At 32.1% G+C, this 15897-nt stretch overlaps 1 protein-coding gene across 1 annotated transcript in view; it reads right to left on the bottom strand.

The window, feature by feature from the left end:
* The window catches only part of LOC306651154 (uncharacterized protein), a gene marked incomplete at its 5' end in the record, with an annotated part of 1066319 nt that overhangs the window by 769699 nt on the left and 280723 nt on the right, over positions 1-15897 (bottom strand). The window contains one exon of the mRNA XM_079123650.1: positions 14195-14234. The remainder of the gene's footprint in view (positions 1-14194; positions 14235-15897) is intronic.

The raw sequence follows: 15897 nt of genomic DNA, 5'->3' as shown, positions 1-15897 counted from the left end.
AAGGAAAGACACGAACCTGAAAAGACTACATAGTTTATGGTTCCAACTATATGGCATTCTGGATAAGGTAAAACTATGAAGAAAGTAAAATTATCAGTGGTCATCAGGGGTAGATAGGAGGAAGAAATGAATAGGCTGAGCAGAGCACAGAGGATATTTTAGTGTTGTGTCATTATTCCATGGTAGATATGTGCTATCACACGTTTGTCAAAACCTATAAAATTTACAGCACTAACAGTGAACACTAGTGTGAACTATGGACTTCGTGTGATAACAATGCATCAATTTAGGTCCATCAATTGTAACAAATGTACCACTTTGGGGATGTCAACAGTGAGGGGAGACTGTGAATGTGTGTGAACTAGGTATTATATGGGACATTTCTGTGCTTTCTGTTCAATTTTGTTATAAACCTAAAACTACCCTAAAAATAAAGTTTAATGATTAGGAGAAAAAGCTAAATGAAATAATATGTAATGTTAGGCTAAGAATATATCTAATATAACATATATGTATGTACAATATCTAATGAGAATTAAATGCTATAGTATGTATAATTTTAGTAGTAGCAGTACTACTAAAGATTATATTTGAAAAATACAATGATTCCAAGTAAAAATGTCGTCTCTATTACTGAAATTTTATATATATATTTATCAGTTTTCCATACAAAATCTAAGATAAATTTTGGCTATATTACCCAGAGCTGCACACACATACACATACACTTGTTATAGTATTTTTTATTTGAATTGTTTTGGGATAATTTAATTATGTACTTTTCTAATCACTAAAACACTTTTATTCCTTAGATAAAAGCTTCAGAATATTTGAATTTATAAAGAAAATAAGATATTTTCCTGTTACGTGAACTCATACTAACCATTATATTTAGCATGGCTGTTTGGTCCTCAAATTGATAAACATACACTTTAAAGATATCATCCCAACACATCCCTTCCCAAAATAAATGCACTGCAGGAATAATCTTATGTTTAGTAAGTGATAAAGTATCATTTAACATATGTTTGAGAGACCCAAGAAATACATCTCTCCCAAAATATCATCTTCATTTTTCTTCTCTGCTGCCTGGTATCAATCACAATGCACTCATCATCCAATAAATTTTTACTGTGTGTCTAAAATGAAAGTAGTGGTGACTGTTAGTGCCAGTATTTAGGACACTGGAGTCTGATGTTCATGTCAAAAAAAAGTGAGGAAAGACCATGTCCTCTTTGAAGAGAAATATGGAACTGAAATAGAATTTGAGGAAGTCTGAATGTACTTTCAGTGAAATCGTCTTCAAGAAAAAAAAATAGAGGAGGTTGAGGAAGACACGCTCTCTGCCAGAGTTCTATTGACCTGAAGTTGATATTAGCTTAAATTCTCATTTTGTCACTGGCACAGTCTAGAAACTCTCAGATTGAGAAATTAATGGTAGACATTGGTCTTAGGATAGTGATATCCCAGGACTCTTGGCAGAAACAAAGGTAAAAGTAATATGGAGGAATGCTCATATCACCCAGACACCATGACCCATCATAGATAGATGAGTTTACAATTCAAAGTTATAAAATATTATAGGAAACAATTTTCCATAAGTGAAAATGTGCATTCTTACACAAAAAAAATTAAAACTAAATAATCTGAGATAATAGCAGAGTAATCAGAAAAACTCAAAATATGTTTAAAATGATGAGGTCATAAAAGAAAAAATCAAAAACATAAGAGTATATATTTTGGCAAAGGAAAAATCAAAATCATAAGAAAAAACATGATGAAAAGGCACATTTAAATAAAGAACTAATTAGAACTTCCAGAAATGAAAAAAATTGTTAATGAAATTAGTCAAGAAGGAATAAACAGTATTTTTTAAATAAAAAAGCTATAGAGACAATGATCTAAAAAATAAGGCACAGGGCATTATGAAAATAAAAAAATAGGGCACAAGAGATTAAAAGATACAGAGTATATAAAAAGATTCAATATGTTCCCAGCAGCAATTCCATAAAGAGAGAAGTGAGTTAATTTACTGTGTTCTAAGTAGAAAACCGCATTATCTGAGAATAGTAGTTTTGCTTCTTTGCTTATAATGTCTGTAGCTTCTTTTGCTTTTACTGTCTCAAAGGAACTGGCTAGGTCCTCTATGATGTTGAATAGAGGTCATGAGAGTGGGCAGTCCTGCTTGAATGACATTTCAATACTAAGTCATTGCTATTTTGGAACACCCTTTATCAGGTTAGAAAAATGTCATTGATATACATTTTAAGGGAAGTTTTTTATCATGAACTATTGAATTTATTAAATCTGCATCTACAGAGATGATTATATTTATTCATCTTTTAAACGTTAATGTGAATTTACAATATTAGATGTTTCCAATGTTGAAACAACTTTGTAATCCTAAAATAACCCAACTTAGTGATGACATATGAATATTGTTCATTGTTGGATTGTTGGTTTCATTTGTTAATAATGTGTTAATTGTTTTTGCATCCATATCCTTTCTGACACTGTATTTATTTAATGTGGGTAACCAGGTTATACATGATACATAATATAAATTGAGGAACTTGGAATTTGCAAAAACTAGCTTTATCAGTTTATGCAGTGTCTGGTAAAGTGTCTGGGTCTTGTGTATTCTTTGCAGGAATCACATCATTCTTTGCAGAAAGAGTTTTTACAAGTAATTATTCTATACTTTAAATGGTTATAGGACCACTGATGTGTTTCTTGACTCCTATTTGGTGATATTTCTCTAGAAAAATTTCCACTTTAAAATTGCTAGCATCTGGGGCTGGGGTTGTGGCTCAGTGGAGGCCTAGCATGCATGAGGCCCTGAGTTTGATCCTAAGTACCACATAAAAATAAAACAAAGGTTTTTGTCCACCTACAACCAAAAAAAAAAAAATTAAAAAATTGAAAATTAAAAATAGCTAGCATCTGCGGTTTTTCCTATAATTGCTTATTTGTACCACCTCTTTCTTCATCAATGTGACCAGAAATTATTAATAAATTTTCTTAATGCTTTTAAAAAATACAATATATGATTTTGGCTACTGTATCTTTTCCCATTTAATTAATTGTTTTAATGTTTATAGATTTTCTTCCTGCATTATTTGAATATAGTTTGTTATTTTACTAATTTATCAAGTTAGAGATTAACTCACTTATTTCAGCTTTTTCTCTTCTGTTATTCATACTTAGGGTTACATACGCATGTATAATTATTGCTTTAGATGCATGACAAATTTTGATGTGACACATTATAATTATACAGTTTTATTTTCATATTTTTACCTTGATTTCTTCTTTGATGCATGAGTAATTTATAGGTGTGTTTTTATATATAAAATATAGATGTTTTACAGCTTAATTGCAAAAAAATATCATATTTATTGATAAGACAATATAATTTGTAAGATAGCAATTCAGTTAAATTTGTTGATACATTTTTAATAATCCAGTCTGAAGTCCATTCACATGTACTTTCTAAAAGAAGAAAGTATATTCTTCAGTTTGTAATGTAATTTTCCTTAATAGATAAAATGCTAAAAGAATGTTATTTGTTGAAATATTCTTTTATATATTTGAAGCTATGTTATTATCTGCATACAAGTAAGGAGAAATTATGTATTACTGTTGCTCTCATCCTTCTCTTAATGTGTACTGTATCTATTCAGCTCTGATAATACTTTTTATCTTAAAATCTATTTTAGAATATATGTATAGAATTTGATATCAATTTTCTTGTGGTTGGTATTTGCATTGGATCTTTTTCTATCCTTTCACTTTCAAGAAATTCTATTTTTTCTTAGCTCTAACTCTCCTAATATCATTTAGCTTGGATGTTGTTTTTAATTCAGTATTACTCTATTTGTCTTTTAATTGGAAAAATTTGTCTATTTGCACATATTGTGATATACACATACATAAACATTTGAATACAAACTTTTATGTTTTCCTATTTTTCCAGTTTTTCTAATTTTTTTCTCCCACACTTGCCCTTTTTTATTTCATAAAAGCTGTTAAAGTATTTTTTCCTCTTTATTTTTGCATTTTTTTTCTTTTCACGTTTTTGGAAATTAAAATCTCTTTATTCATTCTGTGATCATTCTTGATAATTTAGCAAACATACTCTTCCAATGTCTAATGTTAATGTTTTTACCTTCCTGTGGAACAATGTAAAGATTCTGAAATATTTCAATTCCAACCATACATCCCCAGGCTTTTGCTAACATTGTCCAATATTAAAATTCTACTTGAATTTCAAGCCCACAAACTAGACATTATTATTTTAGTATTATACCATACCTTAGTGGTATATATTTGTACCATTTGTTGATATATTTAATCATACTTTTGCCTGTTACTGAGTGAAAGGGAAACTATTGCAAAGTTTTCAACAAGGGAGTGAGGCTGAAAAAGGCTCTTTCCCATGATGCTGACCTTCATGAATATTATCAATCAGTTTCCCTGCCCTCTGGCTTCCAGGTAAATTTGGCTAGTTGGAATCACCAAAAGGAAATCATAGAAAAGAGAGTTTAGCATGTTTATTCTCCTGTTTCCTTTCTGCTTGGCTGCAGTTCAGTAGTGGCTGCATTTATCTATCTAGGATCATAGACCCTGTCAGGGAGACCTTCAGGCATTGTTGTCACTTAGTTCTTGTGATATACACATACATAAACATTTGAATACAAACTTTTATGTTTTCCTATTTTTCCAGTTTTTCTAATTTCATTGTTGTCCCACTTAGTTCTATAGTAGCTCCCTCCCCTTTTCCCTTCAGACCTAGAGATGGCAATGGGTTCTTGCTGTTACCAACACTAAGTACTTTACCATACCTTGTTGATTCCCTTAATTTTCCCTATTCCTTTGTAAGTAACAATTTCATTATTTAAAAAAAAAATTTTCAGTAACTCCTTAGAGTGTGCCACGTTTTCTGCTAAGCTTCTGATCAATAAAGAGGGAATAAAAATCAAAATACATTATTCACTTTTATATATGTAAAGACATAGAAGTTTTCAGCCATATGTCCTATTTCCATTCCCTACCACCAAAATTTCTTTTTAAAAATAACTGTATAAATGCTTTGCATTTTTCACTATATATAAGTTGGGGCATTTTGTATGACAATGCAGGTTTGTTGAATGGACTGCACAACTATTCAAGAATCTAGTATTTATTAACTTTTGTAATCATCATTCCCATTTGAAGGGAAGATTATAGTTATAATTTAGAGCATGAATAAAATATTTTAGAGGTTCTTTTTTCTCTGTCATTCATTATTTTTATGCGAAGGAGACAAGATTGTAAATCAAGTCTTGGACTTCCTCCACTTTCCTGTAAAGAAGTTTAACAATAGTTAACCTAACCTTAATCTAATTTCTTCTCTGCCTAAATACTGCATTGACCTGAGGCTATCAGAATGCCACACAGAAAATACTAGCTAAGAATTCTTCTGCCAGCAGTGGAGAAAATGTGTAATTTTCTAAGTAGCATTTTAGGATTCTTGCATTTTATAGCTTATGTTATCACCTGCATGAAACCTGATATCCCCAGAATCAATCATAGAGGCAAACTGGTCCAGTATTTATTTTTTTCTAACAAAGAATCCTTCCTCTGCCATATAGGAAAGATAACCAGGAAATCGCTGCTCAAGCATTTCTAGTATGTCTAATATGAGCTTAAATATTTTAATATGAGCTTAAATAGTCTATTAACTGTGTTTATTAATAAAATGTGTTTTATTATGTTGAACCAAAATTTGGACAACCAAAAAATTCTCAAATCAGAGTCTATGACAATTTTGGGAGGCAAGAAGTCTACATACAAGCAATTATTTTTCCTTCATATGCTAACTCAATTTCTTTTCAGAACTTTGCACAGTACCTGGCACATAACAGGGTTTCCATGATATTAAAGAATTTGAATAAATAAAAGTTTATATACATCTATATCAATATCTCCCCAGGTTTTCTTTAGGATGATGATGCTCAATTTAATTATATTTAACTGATGCTTTCTAAACATATTATAATTGATTGCACTCATTTGGAAAAAACTCAGTTTTTACATGACCTCCTAAAAATGTGGTTATCAGAACAGAACAAATAGCTCCAGATAAAGACTGACAAAACATCCTGAAAGTGGTCCTCTTCTTTCTTTCCTTTATTTATGATACGTCATGTCTAGTAATGAAGTCTAAGCATTTGTCAGCATGTCTGATAACTCCACTCTTGGCTTTCATAGAACTTGCAATTAATTAGAAGAGCCACATTGTAACCAATGAATGCACCAACTTACTTTACAGACTTTTGTAGACAAGAATGTAGATATGAACAAATACCTGCCCCTAGGAAAAGGCAACTTTTTAAAATTTGGGGGTTTAAAAAATGTATCAATAGATGAAAGTGATGAGAAATTAATGCATAAATATTATAATGATTAGTAACATATGGTATTACAAAAGAGCAGGGTAAGTAGTTTAAAAGGGGGTGATAAAGAGGCTACAACAATGGTATAAGAGAAGATGTCACTTAGGAGATGATGACATTTGAAAAGACACCTAACACAAGAGGAAGCAACAAATAATGCAAAAATTAGGAGAGAGAACTTTCTAGGCAAAATAATTACATATGGTATGTCCTACAAGTGAAATATTTGAGAAATAAAAAGTCACTGTAGCCAGCAAAGAGAAAAAAGATGGGTAATAGATGAGTAGTAGGAAATAAGCAACCAAATTATGTATAGTTTTATATACCATGCTACAGGATTAGGATGTTATTCCAGGTATGATGGAATGACATTTTAGGGTTCTGAGAAGAATGAGTTAATCTGATTTACATCTTTCTAAAAAACTATCTCTGGCTGTGCTATGTAGAAGAGCAAGAATTGGAAGATGAAGTAGAAAATTTCTGTAATAACCCAGTGAGAAAGGATGAGTACTTTTAATCCAAGGACAGATATTTTGTATCAATCTCAGTTACATTTTTAATTAAACTTTTAAAAAACTAGGATAGTTTTAAATTTAGAGAAAAACTGCAAAGATAGTACAGAGAGATACAACCATGTGCCCCACACCTAGTTTCCCCCATTGTTAACATCTTTCATTACTATGGCACATTTGTCTTAGTAACAGAAATATTGACACAAACATTAATTTAATACTTCATTCAAATATTTTTAAGTTTTTCCCTAATAACCTTTCTCTGCCCCAGGATCCCATCCAGGATAACATTATTACACTTAGTTGTCATATTTCCTCTGGCAATTCTACATTGTAACAGTGTCTAAGACTTTCATTGTTTTGATCACCTTAATTATTTTGAGGAATACTGGCCAGGTCTTTTGTATTATTCCCTTAATTAGGGGAATCTTTGATGTTTTTTCATGGTTAAATTTGACTAATGGGTTTTTGAAAAGAAGACCACAGAAATAAAGTGCTATTATCCTATCATCTGAAGAAAACATATATATCTAAAAAGAATTTTAATTTTTTTTAAAAAAAGTACATGTAATTGATATGATTTATCACTAGTGATGTTATCCTTGATTACATAGCTGAGGTAGTGTTGGTCAGGGTTTTCCAGTTTAATGTTACCATTTTCTCTGCTTTCCAGGTACTCAATTGAAAGAACTCACAATGCATAATCCACACTTAAAGGAGCAGAAATTTAAGCTCTACCCCCTTGAGATGGGAATATCTACAAGAATTACTTGGAATTCTTTAGCACAAGAGATTTTTTTTCCTTTCTTCCTTACTTATTCAATAATTTACATTGGGTTAGAGTCACAAACTTTTTTTTTAAATTTTGGTACCAGGGATTGAACCCAAGAGTGCTTTCACTACTGAGCCACATCCCCAGCCATTTTTTTAAAATTTTGAGACAGGGTCTCAGTGGGTTGCTTACAGTCTTGCTAAGTTACTGAGGCTGGCTTTGAACCTGCGATTCTCCTGCCTCAGTGTCCCAAGCCACTGGGATAAGAGGCCTGCACCACCACGCCTGGCACAGACTTTATATTTTGAGTTATAATCCAATATTGTGTTATTTGTTGTGTTGCTTAATTGTTTCATCTCTGGTCATTGGAAGTTCTTTCATTTTGTTCCTGTGTCCTTTGTCATATGTCCATCATTACTATTGTTATCATCTTTTTCCTCTTTTAGTTTTTTTTTAGCACTTCCTTACTTTATGGCACTACAAAATACTCAGGTACTTCTTATATTCTTTGCCCCAGTCCTAGAACCAGCCACTTCTCCAAAGATCTCAGCCTTGTTTCATTGCAGAATGTTATTTGAAACCAAAAGCTGGACTTGGGATGTGCTCATTTCTAACAGGGTGCCATAGCTACTAGGCCTTCTCAGCTAACCAAAAAAAAAAAAAAAAAAAAAAAAAAAAAAAGGAAATATGTTTGTATAGTAATCTGGGTATGTACACAAATCTATAAATATTTATAAATGTATTGATATTTTCTTTTTTTTTTTTTTTTTGGTACAGGTGATTGGATCGAGGGGTGCTTAACCACTGAGCCACATTCCCAGCCCATTTTTAGTTTTTGTTTTGAGATAGAGTCTCGCTAAATTTCTTAGGGCCTCACAAAGTTGATGAGGCTGGCTTTGAACTTGTGATTCTCCTGCCTCAGCCTCCCAAGTTGCTAGGATTACAGGTATGCACCACTGTGCCCAGCTAAAAGTTTGAATTTTATATTAGGCAAAATGTTGAGCTCTTACTGATGTCTCCAAATCTAATTCACTACCACATAAGTCATTTTGTTTTTCACCACTTGTCCATAGCTTGCCATTTCAACAGTGAGAAAGCAGCCTCCCAACATTTGCCACTGATTTACTTAGCCATTCAATTCCAGTATATATGTATAACAGTTTTGGAATTAGTCACCTGTATTCCCATGGGAAGCACCACAGTTTATCCATTCACTTATTGAAGGGCAAATTGGTTGCTGCTGATTTTTGTAAACTGTGTATGCTATTTTTCCATGTATTTAAATTTTTAGAATAGTTGGGTACTCGTTTAAGAATATTATTTTGTATTGTTGGTCAAGACTGAACATGCTTTGTAAGAAACTATTTATTTGACATCCAAAATAGAACTGTACAAGCTTTTATTCCCACCAGTAGTGAATGAGAGTTCATTGAAGTCATTTATAAACATCTTTTTCCACAACTTAACCAGCAGTAAGTACTTTCAGATTTATGGATTTTTGCTATTATAATGGGTTTTTATTGTGAGTTTAATTTGCATTCCAAATAATAAAAATGATGTTGAACATATTTCCGATGTTTATTTGCCATCTTCTTAAATGAAGTGCCCAGCAATTTTCCCATTTTTATTTTAATTGAGGCTCTTTGTTTTCTTATCATTTAATTTTAAGGGTTCTTTATATATTTTATATATGTCCTTTATCTGATATGTAATTTTCAGATATTGTTCTCAGTTGGTGATTTATATTTTCATTCTCTTAACAGGATTCTTCTGAAGAGCAGGTTTTTAATTTTAGCAAAGGCTAACTTGTCAATATTTTCTTCTTTGGTAAATAGCATTTTTGTGTTGTATCTAGAAATGTATCACCAAACATAAGGTCATATAAATTTTATCTTATATTTTCATCTAGAAGTCTTACAGTTTCACTTCTTATATTTAGGTCTGTGGTACACTGTGAATTTATTGTTGTGTAAAGTGTAAGATTTTTATCCAGGTTTTATTTTTATCTTTATTTTTTGTATATGGATGTCCAAATATTCCAGGATCATTTGTTGAAATGACTATCCTTTCTGCACTGAATTTCCTTTGTACATTTGTCAAAAAAAATCAGTTAACCATTCTATTTTATCTTATTAATTTTGATTCATCCTTCCATCCTGTCAAAACAGTTTCATGTTTTCATTTTTTCAGTCAGTATATGTTCTATCCCAGAGTAAACAATTTGATAATTAGGGCTGAGGGTATGTATATCTTAGTGATAGCAAACTTCCTTAGTGTGTGTGAGGACCTGGATTCAATAAGAAACTCTACAAATAATAATAATAATAATAATAATAATAATAATAATTTGTTAAGTGTGTTCAACAAGTAATCAAGATAGATACTAAATAGTTTTGTACTATGGACAGAGCCCTGAAGCATTCCACTAGAAACCTGCAGGTTGATGTTGATTTAAGAACTGGAACTTTGTCTTTTTGGCCATTTTCCATAGTTCAAGGTATGCAGTTATACTATACATACACATGCAAGATTCTATGGTTGTACAGATGCAATTCATTTTAACAATGTTGAATTCATTTGAAATCTGAAAGTACTCTGGAATCATCTTCTTTTATATCTGAGCTTTCTGTTTGCCATTAATGAAGCTTATTTTGCTCTTTCTAACTTGCAAATGTATATAGTTTTCTTATCTCTACATCATGTACTAACATTGCATTACCTTCTTGAACTCCTTCCTTTTTCATGTTGCATAGAAGATAACCATTACTTGTGTTTCTGAATTTTATCTTCACTGATGCTTTTGGGAATTTGTACATGTTTCTTTTAGGAAACATTATTTTAGTCTTAGCTCATTGTACTAAAGAAAGACACATGACAATTAAATGAATTACTTAATTCTGAACTGGATCATTTTGCTAAACAGATATAACTGGGATAGTTGGTGAAATTTGAGTGAAGCCTGAGGATTAATTATACCAATATGTTAGTGTTAATTTCATCATTATTATGGTTTTATAGTAGATTAGAAGAATGTCCTTCATTTTAGAAATACACACTAAAGTATTCAGGGATGACAGAGCATCCCTATAATTTCTTGTTGGTTAAGAAAAAAAATTCTCTGCACAGAAATTGCTGCTTTTCTAAAATTTGAGATTGCTTTAAAATGAAATGTTTAAATTAATTCAATACTTAAAATTCCACTCATCAGACAAAGTTCAAATGCACCAACATTAACTTCCTAAAATGTCCCCTATCCCTTCTATTTCCATAAGTAAAAATTCACAACTGTGAAGTCTGAAATCATTTCCTGATTGTCCCATCTCGTTCTCTCCATGCTGTCCTTATAAGTTTCTGTATGAGTTACATTTTTTTTTTATTTCTTTGTTTTTTGGAAGTTATCTTTCCCCGTGTAACCATGCCAAAGAATTTTCAGATGCCATGGTCAGTTCTATTCTCAAAATCTCCAACTCCTCCATATTGACACTATCACTTGACCATCTGTTAATCTCAAGTCCATCTATCATAGCACCTCCCTAATCGTTTCCCCGCCTACTGGAAAAGGAATGACCAAAATAGTCAAATATTTTCCAGATATTTCATGTTTTGTGTATTTCCTTTATTCTCACTGCCACTTTTTACTGTGTTTTCCTTCCTCCTAGCTGGAGCTTTCCATACTGATATGTGCATTCCTAATTAAAATACCTGAGGCAACACAGCATCAAAATTCCTACATATCATTTAACTTATGAACTCCAAATTCAGAGATTTACTTGGACCAGAGACACTATTATTTGGTTAATCACCCTCCATAATCTTCCCAGATCTTCCAATCTATAATATTTTTGAAAAGGAAATTTTCTGAAACTTTTTGCTTATTCTGAGTAAATATTCTCATTAAGGAAGGTGGTTAGAACCACATCATCTATTTTTCTTAGCCCAATTCTGAATAAACAGCCATTTCTTAGTAAAAACATGGAAAAAAGAAAAGGAGCCATAACATGCCTACTTTTGCTTGCATAAACATATACTCTCATTCTTTCTCCATTCTTCCTATCTCCCTTACCATGTCTTGCTATTCATGTTTTCCTCAAAATTCAGAAACACAAATAAGGCCTTTTCAACTAGTTAATCTAAGAATCTAATCTCTGAAGTATTTTGTTACAACAACAAAACTACAATTCCTATATTACTTCTACTTTTACTTTATTTTACATCACAGAAGAATCATTTTGATGTGTGTAGTGAGAAGGCAAAAGTTCCAAACACTATAAAACAAAAATGCAAAAAAAGCTTTGACATTACACAGTGATCCAGGTTTCATAAAACTTCATGTTGAACATGGAATTACATGGTCATTCTTCTAGAAAATGAAATCCCATTAAATAAGGCCTATATGTAATGATTGTTTCACAATAATAATGTGAGATATTAATCAAATTGGAAAGCTCTGGCCAATGGCCTATAAAGCAATTTCCCCCTCATTTAACATCATCCAACATTAAAATGCATTGGTATTTACTTCAGAGTCTTTAAAAAACCTACTGGTATGCATGTTGATTTTTTTTTTCATATACACAAAGCAGGAAACTAAGCAACCATGTTTATAAGGCAATAAAGAGAAACAAATTGATAACAGTCAATTAAAAAACTTAACCACAATATGCTAAAATTTAAAAGGGTCTCAGGGCAATGAGATAATTCAGATAGTGAGGCAGTAAGCTAAAAGTAACCACTGTATAAAAGAGGCCCTGACTTAGTATCAATTAACAGACAAATACTCTTTTCATCTAAGGTGGGAGAAATGCTTCTCATGTACTTTGTTATAAGACAGGGAAATCTTACAGCACATTTTAATCAATATATATTTCATAGAAGCCTGATTTTCCAAATAGGTCATGCTTGGGCATGCCTATTAACCATACCAATGGTATATACTACTAGTTTTATGTGACATATCTTAGACACTTGGCGGCTTTTCAGAAATGCAGATTCTTGGTAACCTGGGAAGTTTCAGGGGTGTTCTTACAGTTATCATGAAGATTTGAACTTCTTGATTTGCATGATTTTGTGGAGCTGTCTGGACCATATGAATAGCAAACCATTTTCACAGATCATCTCAGGCCACTTTCAGGAAGAGCTCCAAATATTTCTGATTGTTTCTCATGCTGCTTTCCAGCAAGTTACAAACCTTAACCTTTTCTGTGCAATCACATGATTTTTGAATATGAGGAAGAAATTTGGCTGAACCAGAATCCCACATCTAAATTTAGGTTCTCTTTGCAAAAAATTAAAGAATTTATGATTCATCCTGGGCTTCAATTGGAAAGATGTGCTGCTATGTCCTAAAATAAATAAATAAAACTGCAAACTGAATACCATACCTATTCCTTCTTCTTCCTAAACATCCAACTAGATTGTATTTTCCAGCTATCCTTGTAGGTAGGTTTGGCCATTTACTAATATTTATCTAATAAAATATGAACAGAAGAGATATATGCCACCTCCAAGTTTGGCCCATGAAAGTAATGGAAGTCCTCCTACACATGAATGATGTTTGGTGCCCTGTCCCCTTTACTGTGTGGCCTTGGAAGCTATTCACCAAAGAAAATGGAGCCAAAATATAGGGATTGAGTCTCTAAATCATCATAAAGGATAAAACTGCCTTCTAATGAGGAGTATTGTAAGTGAAAGATATATTTTTATTGTGTTAAGGAACTGAAATTTGGAAGTTTCTCTTCCAGAAGCTGGCAACACCTAATATACTAGAGTTGTCACCATTATTTTCAGATAACCAAAAGCATAGGTATCTTCCTTTATAGAGTTGTCACAGTCACAATCTTCCCAAGATTAAAACTACCTGAGACACACACTGTTAGGCAATACCTAAAGAAGAGAAAGTGTTTCTTGTCCTGTCATCAAAGGAATAAATGAAATTCTGCACTCAATGTGGATCATTGGTCCTTCTCCACATCAGATATCTCAGCATGTCCACACAGGAGAAAATAAATGCTATATTCATTCTCAAAATTAATGTATAATGTTTGACTAAGAAATGGATTTATTAGAAAATAAATATATACATTATGTGCATATAAATATACATTGAATATATTCTTTACGATATTTACTTCTTTTTTATTTTTATTGTAAATAAATGGGATACATGTTGTTTCTCTGGTTGTACACAGAGTAACAGCATACCATTTGTGTAATCATACATTTACACAGGGTAATGGTGTTTGATTCATTCTGTTATTTTTTCCTTCCCCCACCCCTCCCAACCCTCTTTTCCCTCTATACAGTCCCCCCTTCCTACATTCTTGTCCCCTCCCCCCATTATGTGTCATCATCCACTTATCTGATATGAAACTTTCACTTATTCCACAACATATCAATTAGACAATTAGAAACAAAAAAATAGTTCATTAGAAGTGACATGTAAACCAATGTCTTCAGTTGTTGAATCAATTTACTGAGAAAAGATGAGCACTGCAACATTCTTGGGAGTGAACTCTGAAAAAACAATTTTGTAAAGCAAACTGAATTTCTGATATTCTGACTCAGTAGCAGATTGTATCAAATAATATTCAATGTTTCAGAATGAGAAAATTGCATGGCTATATTCATCATCCATATACAATATAACAATTCCTACAACAAGCAGAGAAAGCTCCTTATTTCTGGTAGAAATGCACATCTGGGCCTAAAATTACTTGAGTTATCAATAAATATTAGTATTTGTCTGAAGAACATTAAGTGCTATAGGAACCACAAATACAAATTTTAAAATCATTGCCCTCAAAGAGTTCACTGAATAGGGCAACAAAATAGAATAAACTTAAGGCAAGAGTACTCACACAGGAAACTTTAAGACTTTTAACCCAACTTTAACTTTGAACTCCAGATCTAGATAGAACAAAATCAGGGCAATATTTTGAGAGGACAACGATGTCTCATGAGACAAAATCAGTGGGAAAATCAAGAGAACTGAAAATGATGCTGTCCTTGTGTTTGTAAAAGTGGTTCCTATCAGTCCATGTTTATTCCCTTGTCTGTGTATGCACTATACTTGGTTCTTGCCTCCATAAACACTTCTTATTGCACTACATTGACATCATCTGTTTGCCCCTTGCATATATGAACTCCTCAATGGCAGGACCAGGTCTTGGTCATGTTCATGTTTATCCCTAGAAGTTAGCTCAGTATCTAGTTAAAAGCAAAGTAAAGACAGCAAATGCTATTAGAAAGTACAGATAGATGAATAACAAATATCTACAGCCAGTCATCAGCATCCCTGTCTCCCAAATTACAGCAGTACAAGGTATCAAGTAAACACAGAGATATCCTTCAGAGTGGCCCAATGCTAGCATTAAGATGGCTAAACTACTAGCACATTCTTTGATTTAAGAAGAACTGCTTCCGTTAAATAGTTAATGACTTTTAACATGTGATAAGTATTACCAGATTCTCCCTCTGAGGTGTGCGTATACATACATACATAAGTATATATGTGGATAGCTGGGCCTAACATTACCTGATCCATCAGTAAATATCACTATTTTTCAGATGAGCATTAAGTGCTATAGGAACCACAAATGCACACATGCACACACACCCACATACATGTATACACCTTTGAAGCAAATCAGCATGGTTTACTAAAACATCATAAAGTCATTCACTAAGATTCTTTTGCTCTAATTATGTTACTATTTTTAAATTTTAATTTCTGAGACTTACCAAATATGAACAAATAACTCATCTTATTATGAACTATCTGTAGATAATAGGTCCAGTTCAATACAAGCCTTCTAAAGAAATTATACTATTTTAGTAATCAGCATATTTATTTTCAGAATTTGTAAGAATTAATCCAGTCAAATTATCTTTGACCTATGGTACTCCAGACGTGGAAATGACCACCATGGATGATTCTGGAGAATCTATTAGGGCTCTAAATCATGGTACCAAAACTGTCCCCCAAAATGGTAAATTCTTTCATTTGCTTCAGATCCAAAAATATTATTTAGAGATATGAAGCTCTTAGACCAGCTACATTGGGAAGAAAAGAGTTCAACTTTAATTATTTAATCAAGGAAATATTTCAAAATCTGAAACAAAGGAAAATACAAACTTAGGATGTTAGTAGAACATAGCATTTTGCAACATGTTTTAA

Source organism: Sciurus vulgaris (genome assembly GCF_902686455.1).
Source record: "Sciurus vulgaris genome assembly, chromosome: X".
NCBI lineage: Eukaryota > Metazoa > Chordata > Mammalia > Rodentia > Sciuridae > Sciurus > Sciurus vulgaris.
This window is presented reverse-complemented; position numbering and strand designations above follow the sequence as displayed.